Raw genomic sequence first — 12,486 nt, 5'->3', positions numbered from 1 at the left:
GCCACCTCCTTAAGTACTCTGGGATGCAGTCCATCAGGCGCTGGGGATTTATCGGCCTTCAATCCCATCAATTCCCCTAACACAATTTCCAGACTAATAAGGATTTCCCTCAGTTCCTCCTTCTCACTAGACCCTCTGACCCCTTTTATATCCGGAAGGTGGTTTGTGTCCTCCTTAGTGAATACCGAACCAAAGTACTTGTTCAATTGGTCTGCCATTTCTTTGTTCCCCGTTATGACTTCTCCTGATTCTGACTGCAGGGGACCTATGTTTGTCTTTTCTAATCTTTTTCTCTTTACATATCTATAGAAGCTTTTGCAGTCCGTCTTAATGTTCCCTGCAAGCTTCCTCTTGGACTCTATTTTCTCTGCCCTAATCAAACCTTTTGTCCTCCTCTGCTGAGTTCTAAATTTCTCCCAGTCCCCAGGTTCACTGCTATTTCTGGCCAATTTATATGCCACGTCCTTGGCTTTAATACTATCCCTGATTTCCCTTGATAGCCACAGTTGAGCCACCTTCCCTTTTTTATTTTTACACCAGACAGGGATGTATAATTGTTGTCGTTCATCCATGCGGTCTCTAAATGTCTGCCATTGCCCATCCAGTCAACCCCTTAACTATCATTCGCCAATCTATCCTAGCTAATTCACACCTCATACCTTCAAAGTTACCCTTCTTTAAGTTCTGGACCATGGTCTCTGAATTAACTGTTTCATTCTCCATCCGAGTGTAGCATTCCACCATATTATGGTCACTCTTCCCAAAGGGGCCTCGCACAACAAGATTGCTAATTAATCCTCTCTCATTACACAACACCCAGTCTAAGATGGCCTCCCCGGAGTTGGTTCCTCGACATATTTGTCCAGAAAACCATCCCTTATGCACTCCAGTAAATCCTCCTCCACCGTATTGCTTCCAGTTTGGTTAGCCAATCTATATGCATATTAAAGTCACCCATGATAACTGCTGCACTTTTATTGCATGCACTCCTAATTTCCTGTTTGATGCCCTCCCCAACATCACTACTACTGTTTGGAGGTCTGTACACAACTCCCACTAACGTTTTTTGCCCTTTGGTGTTCTGCAGCTCTACCCAAATAGATTCCACATCATCCAAGCTAATGTCCTTCCAAACTATTGCCTTAATTTCCTCCTTAACCAGCAATGCTACCCCACCTCCTTTTCCTTTTATTGTATCCTTCCTGAATGTTGAATACCCTTAGATGTTGAGTTCCCAGCCCTGATCATCCTGGAACCACGTCTCTGTAATCCCAATCACATCATATCTGTTAACATCTATTTGCACAGTTAATTCATCCACCTCATTATGGATACTCTTGCATTAAGACACAAAGCCTTCAGGCTTTTTTTTTAAACACCCTTTGTCCTTTTAGAATTATGACGTAATGTGGCCCACTTCAGTGTATCGCATCTTAGGGCATTCAGGACAAAAATTGGCTGAAATTAGGACTTATCTGTGAAGTTACCTCTTCAATTACCCCGACAGATAAAGCCTCCACAGATGTTGCCTGACCTGCTGAGTATTTTCAGTATTTTCTGTTTTTATTTCAGATTTCCAGCTTCCGCATTATTTTGCTTTTGTACAGAAAGCCGATAAACTGATTTGCTGTATACATCGAAAAGACTTACTACTGGATTGTGGTGGGATCTATACAACCAGACTGGTCCTTTGATTTGAAGGAGGTGGATATTCATATCTGCTTCCCAGATGATTATCCTTTGGAGGTGTTTACTGTGGATATCTCCGAATCTTATTCTTACTCTTCAGATTATTTCGCAGACCCCCTGGAACATCTGGGTATGCGGACCTGAGTTTGAGAAACACTGATATGGAGCCACACACAGAATACTATTGAACAATCTAAATGTGATGTTCTTGCTGCATGTCTGTTGTTGTTATGAATCTACTGGATAAATGAATTTGTTTGTACCTTTTTAATAAGCCACTATTATTTATACTAATTACAAAGTTGCTTTATTAGTTTGTATTGTTAATGCATTTTGTCAACCATGTCAACATAACTAATATATTACAACAAGCATGAGGAACGGAGTACTGAAGCTTCAAGGTTATGTATGGAAGGTGAAAGGAGATATAATTGACAACAAAAATGTGGTTAAAACCTGCAGATAAACATGACTTCACGGGGAAGCGTTTCTCTGCATTCTAGGTGCAGCAAAATCGTACACACATTCCATAAAATGTGTTTAATTTTGCTGCACCCAGCACATATCAGGAATTAAAAGAATTGGAAAAGACAGAAAATAGATTGAAGTGAATCTTTGGAGGGGTCGCAGTAGTTTTGCTAATAAGAGAGGATTGCACAGTAATCAGATAGTTTAACATCAGGTGAGAGAACAAATGAGTTGATGTGAGCAGAAACCTGACATCTCAGGAAATAAATTAATATTTTGGCAGTGTTTTGGACCCTCAGGGCACAAAAGAAAGGTTGATCCAGAATTATTCAAGCAAGTAAGGAGAGCAATTAGATAGCAGAGGTTACTAATAATCAGAGACTTTGAATACCCTAAAATGAAATGATATGATGGTGAAAAAATGTTTTTTTAAATGTATATATTACAGAGCAGTTAGAGGCAAATGTAACAGGACAGATGTCTCATAGAATTGATCATGGTGGTTTCTGGGAGCAACAGAAAAGGTAAATTCATAGAACTTGTGTAGGACTACTTGATACAGCATATATAATACCTTGTGTTTGACCTGGTGGCATAAGTTGGAGAGAGTGACAATCAGGTTAATATGTTATATTTCAGGAGAGCTCATAATAAAGCAAAAAAGGAGGAACAGAGGAAGGTAAATTAGAAACCAATAGTAGAGTGGAATAATTGCACCCTAGTATATATTTTTTTGGATGCAAGTGAGATATATATCATGTTAAAATAGGAGGCAATAACAAACCCCCAGCCCTAAATAGTTAAATAGGTATAGAATCATACAGCACAGAAGGAAGCCATTTGGCCCATTGTGTCTGTACCAGCTCTTTAAAAAGCTATCTAATTAGTCCCACTCCCCTGTTCTTTCTCCATAGCCCTGCAAATTTCTCCTTTTCAATATATATCCATTTCCCATTGAAAGTTACCACTGAATCTGCTTCCACCACCATTTCAGACAGTGAATTCCAGATCATAACATCTTGTAGTATTAAAAAAATCTCCTCATCTGCCCTCTGGTTCTTTTGTCTGAAATCTGTGTCCTCTGATTACCGACTCTCCTGCCAGTGGAAACAATTTCTCCCTATTTGCTCTATTAAAACCCCTCATAATTTTGAACACCTCCATTAAATCTCCCCTTAACCTTCTCTGATCTGAGGAAAACAATCATAGCTTCTCTAATCTCTCCACCTAACTGATCCCTCATCTCTGGTACCAATCTGGTAAACCTTCTCCAAGGCCTCAACATCCTTCCTAAAGTGCGGTATCCATAACTGGACACAATACCCTAACTGAGGCCTAACCAGTGATTTAGAAAGGTTTACCATCATCTCTTATGGTTTCATTAGGAAAGATCCTGTAAGGATCTGCAAGACTAATATGTAACTCCAATGAAGGATATGAATATGCTGAGAAATCTGGTGTTAGAATAAGGAGAAGGAAAAAAAATGTTTTAAGTGATGTAAAGGAATAAGGAAGCAATGTAACTTCTAAACAAACAAAAGCAAAGTAGTAGATGTTAAAATGATAATCAAGGATAATGAAGCAAATGGCAGTAGATATTAAGGGAAATGAATAAAAGATTCTCTGGATTCTAGGAAAGGCAATACACAAGGGGATCCGAAATTGCCCACCGCTGGAAACGGGCCGCACCTACCCTGTTTCTTGTCTTTTTACCGGCGCAATTGATGCGGTGGCCTCTTGAGTGAACATCCGCTCTTTGGCTTTTTTTCCCGGCGGATCAGAAGTCGGTCATAATGGGGGTGGAAATGCAGTGGTGAGCACACTAGAGGGGCAGAAGTTGGGGGTGGGCCGAGTGGCCGCCCCTGTCCGTCATCAGCGTAGCGCTGATGATGTCACTGCGGCTCACCCCTTCACTTAAAGGGGAGGGCCTGGGCAATTGTTTAAGTTTGTTCCACTGGGCCACCAAGGAGGGTTTCGGCTGGGCCAGCGGCCTGGCACCCAACAAGGGTGCCAGGCTGCCTGTTGGTGGCCCGGCCGAACCCGGGGGCATAATTATCGGCCCGACATGGCAGTCGGCCGCCAAAAAAAAACATGGGAGCCGCACCGCCATTTTGCAAGGACTACAGCCTCACTGCACCGGCAGAAAAAAGTAACTTTTGGCACCGTGTGACAGGAACAAGATTTTTCGGCAGAATTTCACCGTTGGAGGGGGAGAGAACACTGGTGGTGCGCACTCTTATGATGCACTTAGCATGGATCGGCAGCAGCAGAGTGGTGGGCGGGGGGCAGGAGACAGGTCACCGCCAGAATACCATAGGAGCAGAATTTAAAAAATGGCAGCCGTTACACGAAAAGTCGACGACTGTTGCACTCTGCAGCGTGGCCATTGATTTCCAGCAGTAACGGGCCTTAAGGGAAGGGGCAATTTCAGCCCCAAGAAGTTTTTATGAAAGAGGTGTTAATGGTTTTGGCTGGCAATTTTCTTCACATTAGTTTCTACTATTGAAGAGCTCATTAATACGACATGGTGTGATTTTTTTTCCACAGTCTTTGAAACTTCAAAAAGTTGGTTTTGCACAGAAGTAAGGTACTTAGGGCTGGATTTTCAACTAATTTGCGCGTCATTTAGCGCCCCGGTGGGGTGTTAAATGCTGCTTTTGAGTGTGATGCTGGGTGTCCAGGAAGATTCAGTTTTTGGTTTGCACCGGCACAAAAACTTACCGCCCCGCCCTCCATTTTCAGAGTGATTATGACGTCAATCATCGTGCAAGACTGCACTAGCGCCCCAGATGGAACTTTCGGCATTAACGCCTCATTTAACATCCACCCCAGGAAATGCCTGAAAAAAACAGGCAATCCCAGGGTGCAGCAGTCTAAGGATAAAGGGTAAGCCATTTAGGACTGAGATGAGGAGAAACTTCTGCACTCAGAGAGTTGTTAACCTGTGGAATTCTCTACCGCAGAGAGTTGTTGATGCCAGTTCATTGGATATATTCAAGAGGGAGTTAGATATGGCCCTTACGGCTAAAGGGATCAAGGGGTATGGAGAGAAAGCAGGAAAGGAGTACTGAGGTGAATGATCAGCTATGATCTTATTGAATGGTGGTGCAGGCTCGAAGGGCCGCATGGCCTACTCCTGCACCTATTTTCTATGTTTCTATGTTTCTATTGGTGGCATATTTAAATGGAAGCTGGAGAATGTTATATCACAGTTGTCAGTGACTACAGTTGCGCACAGAACACTGCATGAGGCTCCGAATTGCAAATTACACTTTTATGTGCCGTTACATTTTGCTTACAAGGTCAGTGAGAGATTTTAATGGGGGCAATACTAGTTCACCAGCATATCATGCTGGTTGCTATTGGCAGGTGGCTTCCAGCTGGAAGAAGGGTTCTTGGCCATATTGGGCCACGGATTCGAAGAGGTGGCAGACGTATGGGGAGGAGTCCTTAACCCCCAAGCGTTTACAGGGAACATCGCTCATACCTCCACATCTCTGAGGTGCAGTGTGTTATAAGGCTGTGCTTCTGTAAAGAAGTGTTGACAGAGATACGAAAGCTCATACAGGCAGACCTACAGCCTACCAGTGCCAACAGGACTGCACTGCCCTTCAAGGTGAAGGATAATGTGATGATGGCCTTCTATGCCTCCGGCTCCTTCCAGGCAGCAACAGGGGACATATGCAACATTTCTCAGCATGCTACACAATGCTGCATTCGCCAGATGACAAGGTTACTGTATGCACGCAGAATGGACTTCATAAAGTTCCCAAATGAGCAGGGTAGCCAGAGTGAAAGGGCTTTAGGCTTTGGAAGAACTGTAGGCTTCCCCAAGGTTCAAGGAGCCATTGACTGCACACATGTCACTTTGCAAGCACCATTACACAATGCAGAGGTCTTCAGAAAGCGAAAGGGATACTACTCCCTAAACGTGCAGCTGGACTATGACCACACGCAGAGCATCCTCTCAGTAAATGCCTGCTATCCAGGGAGTGTACATGATGGTTTCATCTTGTGTGAGATCAGTGTGTCACAAATGTTTCAGCGACAAAGACAAGAGCAGGGCTGGCTGATTGGGGACAGAGGTTATGGCTTGGCCACCAGGCACATGACCCCCCCTCCGGAACCCCACCATTGAAGCTGAGCAGTGCTACAATGACAGCCATGCAGCCACCCGCAAAATCATAAAACAGACAATTGGCGTGCTCAAGCAACGCTTCCGATGCCTGGACCGCTCTGGAGGCAGTCTTCAATAATCCCCTCAACAGGTCTCTGAATTCATTTTGGTGTGCTGCATGCTGCACAACTTAGCCATCATGAGAGACCAGGCATTGTCAATGGGGATTGCAGGACCACCTCAGGAGGAGGAGGATGAGGAAGACGAGCCTGGTGGGAACCCATTGCGGATCCACCACAACTACAGGGGAGGCAGCGTGGAGATGCGGCCGCAGCAAGAGCCTTACATCGCCAGCACATCATTTGCTTGAATGGGGAAGGTAGGGTTGTAGCTTTGACTCGCGACTCTGTGCCACCCTGACAGTTCATCTACGCTTAATTCTGCAATGAGACACAAGACACAAATGGCAAAGGTGCATGAAACATTTTAATGAACATCAATAATGAATCCCCCACCATACCCAAAATGGTACAATAATAAAACCAAAACTAAATAAACACAAAATTGCTTCCTGCAGCAAGTCAATGCAAACTACCCCATTTCTTAAGATACAACTATTTACAATGTCAGCATTTCCACATGGGTGAAACTTATGCCAGGCCTTAGTGGCTCTTAGCCACACTTCCCCCTCCCCTTCCTGTCAGCCTCCTCCCACGCCTGCTGCTGCTCCTCAATGAGGCCTCAGTGCCTACAGCAAGGCTGCTACGGGGCTGCTGTATGGGTGGGGGGGGGGGTGGTGGCAGACAATGCAGATGACGTCTGAGGATGCCCTGGACCAGCTCTTGGCCTGGAAGGCCCATCTATATGGACTACTGCACCTCATCATCGACGGAAGCAGTCACTGGTGGCTGGAGTGTCAACCGCGTATGGTGCATGGTTGGTGAGTCAGTGGTGGGAGTCGGAATGCTGTGATCCTGAGGAAGGACAGCACCTTCCATTTCCTGGGAGCCACTGACTCTCCGACGGGGCTGAGCCTCAGCATCCGGAGTGAAATGTATCTCCTCAACGTGCTGGTCTGCTCCGGCACCGTCTCTTCCCCGTTGGACAGTGGGGAACGCAGAGAAGATGGCAGCAGTCATTGACCGCATCACCTCACCAAGCTGAAGCGTAGCTTGTGCCTACGATTTGTGCGATGCTGCAACGTGCTCAAGGACATGTGGCACACACTCTGGAATGCCAGTGTCACTGTGTGTGGGTAATGATGGCCTCGCTGGAGTCCTGAGTCACATTGATAATCTGCGACGCTGCGTCCGCAACAGTCGCAGTAAGCTTGTTGATGCTCTCTGGGATCCGTCCCAATGCATCTATAAGCTCACGATGCATTCCTGTGTTTTACCTGAACATTTCCATCAAGTCCAGTTCCATGTCTGCCTGTCGTTGAGCAGACTGACTTTGCTGACTCACCCTCCGGAGAGCGGGCCTGCGAGATTTCCCTCTCGCACTGCGTCGCTGTAGGCGACTGGGGCCAGGAGCCTCCGAGGACTCAAACCCCTCAAAAATCTCATTGCTGCCATATGACGAGTGTGGAGACCAGGCAACTGGTGGTCTCTGCGGCTCAGTGATGTGCATTATCTCTGCTGCCTCATCATCACCGCCTTGGCCAGATGTTGATGCATCCCGGGAAGGCCTTCAGTTAAAGGGGAGAGCCGCTGAGAGTTCTGTCTACTTTGAAGTTAGGTCCACTGGGCCACCAGGAAGGGTTTCGGCCGGGCCAGTGACCTGGCACCCAAGAGGGGGTGCCAGGCTGCCTGTTGGCAGCTCGGCCGAACCTGGGGGCATAATTGTTGGCCCAACCTGGCAGTAAAAAAATTTACATGAGGGCCATGGCAGTGCACCCTCCCCTTTAAGGGCAGCCAAAACACCATGCTACAGAGAGTGTACTGACACAAAAAGCTGTCGGAAGCACTGACTGGCGGCGTGGCCGCTCCCGCGGGGCAATACCGGGTAAGAGGCCATTTCCCAAGGGGTAATTTTGCAAGGGGGTCCCCACTAGTCGGTAAGGGATCAGCGCGTGCGCGGGAAAACGGGTGGAGCGGTCCTGGGCACCGTTCCATAACTCACGAAGGGCAATTTACAAAATGACCGCCCCTCCACGAAGAGTTGTCGGCTATTCCGCACCACCCTGTGGCTGCCGCTTTCAGGCCACCTGAAGCCTTATCGGGAGGGGCAATTTCGGTCCCTACATATCTGGTTGTAAGATGATCAGCTCCAGAATGAAAAAAAGTAGAGAGCTAAAATGTCAGTCTTCAGGCAGGTAAAAGTAAGCAGTAGAATTATGAATATTTTCATTATAGATTATCATTATAGATATAGGGCTAAAGATTTGATGGCAGTCACAAACAGCCGGTGCCATCGTGGCCGGTTTAATAGCCGCCAAAAATGGTGGTGCTGGCAGGACCGGAAAATTGGCGCTGGGGACTAATTAACATTAGCCCAGTGCTAAACTCACTGTGCAACGCTGTCCTGGTGGCGTTTGTCCCAACAGGAGACCCTAGTGTAGCATGGCCTAGCGTCATTACAGCACGAACAGCCTGCTCTGAAAGGGAGGCTGTCATTTCAGAAAGCAGTTCGTCTATTAAAGGGAAACTACCTTCTGAAATGAAAAGAATAAAAATCATGTAAAAATAGGCAGTTCATAGCCCTTACAGCTCAAATACCTTCTGAAAAAAATTAACATTAAAAAGAATTCCCAAATGGGAGTCCTCAGCACTTAAATTCCGTTCCGCACCTAAAAAATGTGAAAAGAGCTTCATCACTAACACAAATGGCTCATCACTAACACAAATGGCTCAACAAATCAGGGAAGGGGCACCCAGGTCTCGCATGCAGCAATTCAGCATTGTGCAGAGGTCAACACTGTAAGAAAGTCCTCTACTCACAGGGGCCAGGTTACCCAGCAGAAAGAAGAATGTGGTTCCAGATCACCAAGGCCGTCACTACCAGCCATCACATCCTGGCTCCAGTGTCCAAAGACGTTTCATGTCCTCAGACCAATGATCAAGATCAGTGAATGCATCTTCAAAAGTCATCTCCCACCAACTACATCACTAGCATCACACACTTCTCAATGCATGACTCCTCTCCCCAAATCACCTATCAATGATCAGTATCAATCACAAGGCACACCTCCCATTCCTAGCTTCATCACACCCACTTAGAGGAGACCGTGCTGGACACTCTTGGCAGGGGCATGGCTGAGCCCTTGGCCAGCGGCAGGGCTGAAAGGATACAAGATTCTGATATCCTCAAACGTTATCCTCCTTCTCGTATGCATCTTTTGCTTTCTCAGCATTCCCTCACTCCAACTCTACACTTGTGCCTTCCTCATTTCACACACCCAAGAAATGCAGCCTGCCCAGCCAGTAGTTGACCAAGAAGAGGGAAAGGAGAGTAAAGAAGAAGAAGCAGTGCCACATAAAAACTTGCCAGCAATGTTGAAGCCCATGGAATAAAAGGGACAGTGGCAGCATGGATATGAAATTGGCTCAGTGACAGGAAACAGAGAGTAGTGCTGAACGGTTGTTTTTCGGACTGGAGGAAGGTATACAGTGGTATTCCCCAGGGGTCGGTACTAGGACCACTGCTTTTTTTGATATATATTTATGACTTGGACTTGGGTGTACAGGGCACAATTTCAAAATTTGCAGATAACACAAAATTTGGAAGTATAGTGAACAGTGAGGAGGATAGTGATAGACTTCAAGAAGACATAGACAGGCTGGTGAAATGGGCGGACACGTGGCAGATAAAATTGAATGCGGAAAATTGCTGTTAAGTATGGAAGAACTCCACAAGACTGAGTACTGTGCGCTAAAACTGATGTGACCTTAGTCTCTTTAATACAACTCCAGAGTGCCTAATCAGCATGGCAGACAACCTTTTATACTCCCTTGCAAGCGGTGTGCAGGTGACCCTTGGGCCTCCAACAGTTGCGCCCTCTGGTGGCAAGTCTTACACAGTTATAATGTTTACATACATAACATCACTCCCCCCACCCCCCTCCCCAAAGTCTTTGATACATATTATTTACAAGTTGAGATGATCCGGGGCCCTACGTTCCCTGGTTGATCGTCTGAGTTCAAACTCTGGTATGGGTGAGTTTGTCGGGCCATTGCTGCACTGCGGCGCGGCTGGTCTGACAAGACTGTTGGGAAGGGTGGGTTCATCCTCTTGATTGACAGCGAGGTCGATTGCTGGTTGGGTGTGTGTTGGTGGATCGATGATGGTGATGTCCTTTTCAGGTTGTTCCTGGTTGTCGGTGACCCGCAGTTTGGTCTGAGCCAAATGTTTTCTGCACGTTTCTCCATTCAATAGTTTGACTATAAACACTCTATTCTCCTCCTTGGCCAAGATAGTGCCAGCAACCCATTTAGGACCATGACCGTAATTCAGGACAAACACAGGTACCTTAACATCAATGTCACGTGATACAGCCGCGCGATCGTGGTACATGTTTTGCCGGTGACGCCGGGTTTCCACATGATCATTTAGATCCGGGTGGACTAGGGAGAGCCTGGTTTTGAGTGCTGTCTTCGTTAACAATTCTGCAGGGGGAACCCCAGTGAGCGAGTGCGGTCACGTCCGGTAGCCGAGCAGAACCCAAGATAAGCGGGGCTGCAAGGAGCCTTCCGTCACGCGTTTCAAGCTCTGCTTGATCGTTTGGACTGCCTGTTCCGCTTGACCATTAGATGCGGGCTTAAACGGGGCAGACCTGACATGCTTGTTGTCATTGCGGGTCATAAACTTGTTGAATTCCAAGCTGGTGAAACACGGTCCATTGTCACTGAGAAGGACGTTGGGCAAGCCATGGGTGGTGAACATAGCCCGGAGGCTTTCAATGGTGGCCGTGGATGTGCTGGATGACATGATTACACATTCAATCCATTTAGAGTAAGCATCCATCACAACTAAATACATCTTTCCGAGAAAGGGGCCAGCAAAGTCTACGTGGATCCTGGACCAAGGGTTGGAGGGCCATGACCACAGTCTCAATGGAGCCTCCCTTGGTGCATTGCTCAGTTGTGAGCACGTGTTACACTGGTGTACGCATGACTCTAAGTTCGAGTCAATGTCGGGCCACCAAACATGCGACCTCGCTATAGCCTTCATAGAAAAAAAAACATAGAAAATAGGTGCAGGAGCAGGCCATTCAGCCCTTCTAGCCTGCACCGCCATTCAACGAGTTCATGGCTGAACATGAAACTTCAGTACCCACTTCCTGCTTTCACGCCATACCCCTTGATCCCCCGAGTAGTAAGGACTTCATCTAACTCCCTTTTGAATATATTTAGTGAATTGGCCTCAACTACTTCCTGTGGTAGAGAATTCCACAGGTTCACCACTCTCTGGGTGAAGAAGTTTCTCCTTATCTCGGTCCTAAATGGCTTACCCCTTATCCTTAGACTGTGACCCCTGGTTCTGGACTTCCCCAACATTGGGAACATTCTTCCTGCATCCAACCTGTCCAAACCCGTCAGAATTTTAAACGTTTCTATGAGGTCCCCTCTCACTCTTCTGAACTCCAGTGAATACAAGCCCAGTTGATTCAGTCTTTCTTGATAGGTCAGTCCCACCATCCCGGGAATCAGTCTGGTGAATCTTCGCTGCACTCCCTCAACAGCAAGTATGTCCTTCCTCAAGTTAGGAGACCAAAACTGTACACAATACTCCAGGTGTGGCCTCACCAAGGCCCTGTACAACTGTAGCAACACCTCCCTGCCCCTGTACTCAAATCCCCTCGCTATGAAGGCCAACATGCCATTTGCTTTCTTAACCGCCTGCTGTACCTGCATGCCAACCTTCAATGACTGATGTACCATGACACCCAGGTCTCGTTGCACCTTCCCTTTTCCTAATCTGTCACCATTCAGATAATAGTCTGTCTCTCTGTTTTTACCACCAAAGTGGATAACCTCACATTTATCCACATTATACTTCATCTGCCACGCATTTGCCCACTCACCTAACCTATCCAAGTCACTCTGTAGCCTCATAGCATCCTCCTCGCAGCTCACACTGCCACCCAACTTAGTGTCATCCGCAAATTTGGAGATACTACATTTAATCCCCTCGTCTAAATCATTAATGTACAATGTAAACAGCTGGGGCCCCAGCACAGAACCCTGCGGTACCCCACTAGTCACTGCCTGCCA

At 46.7% G+C, this 12,486-nt stretch overlaps 1 protein-coding gene across 7 annotated transcripts in view; it reads right to left on the bottom strand.

The window, feature by feature from the left end:
- LOC139272658 (potassium/sodium hyperpolarization-activated cyclic nucleotide-gated channel 1-like) overlaps positions 1-12,486 on the bottom strand; it is a 609,801-nt gene that overhangs the window by 30,294 nt on the left and 567,021 nt on the right. The window lies entirely within an intron of this gene.

Source organism: Pristiophorus japonicus, chromosome 9, assembly GCF_044704955.1.
Source record: "Pristiophorus japonicus isolate sPriJap1 chromosome 9, sPriJap1.hap1, whole genome shotgun sequence".
Classification (NCBI taxonomy): domain Eukaryota; kingdom Metazoa; phylum Chordata; class Chondrichthyes; family Pristiophoridae; genus Pristiophorus; species Pristiophorus japonicus.
Note: the sequence above shows the minus strand (reverse complement) of the source record. Positions and strands in the feature narration are given on the sequence as shown.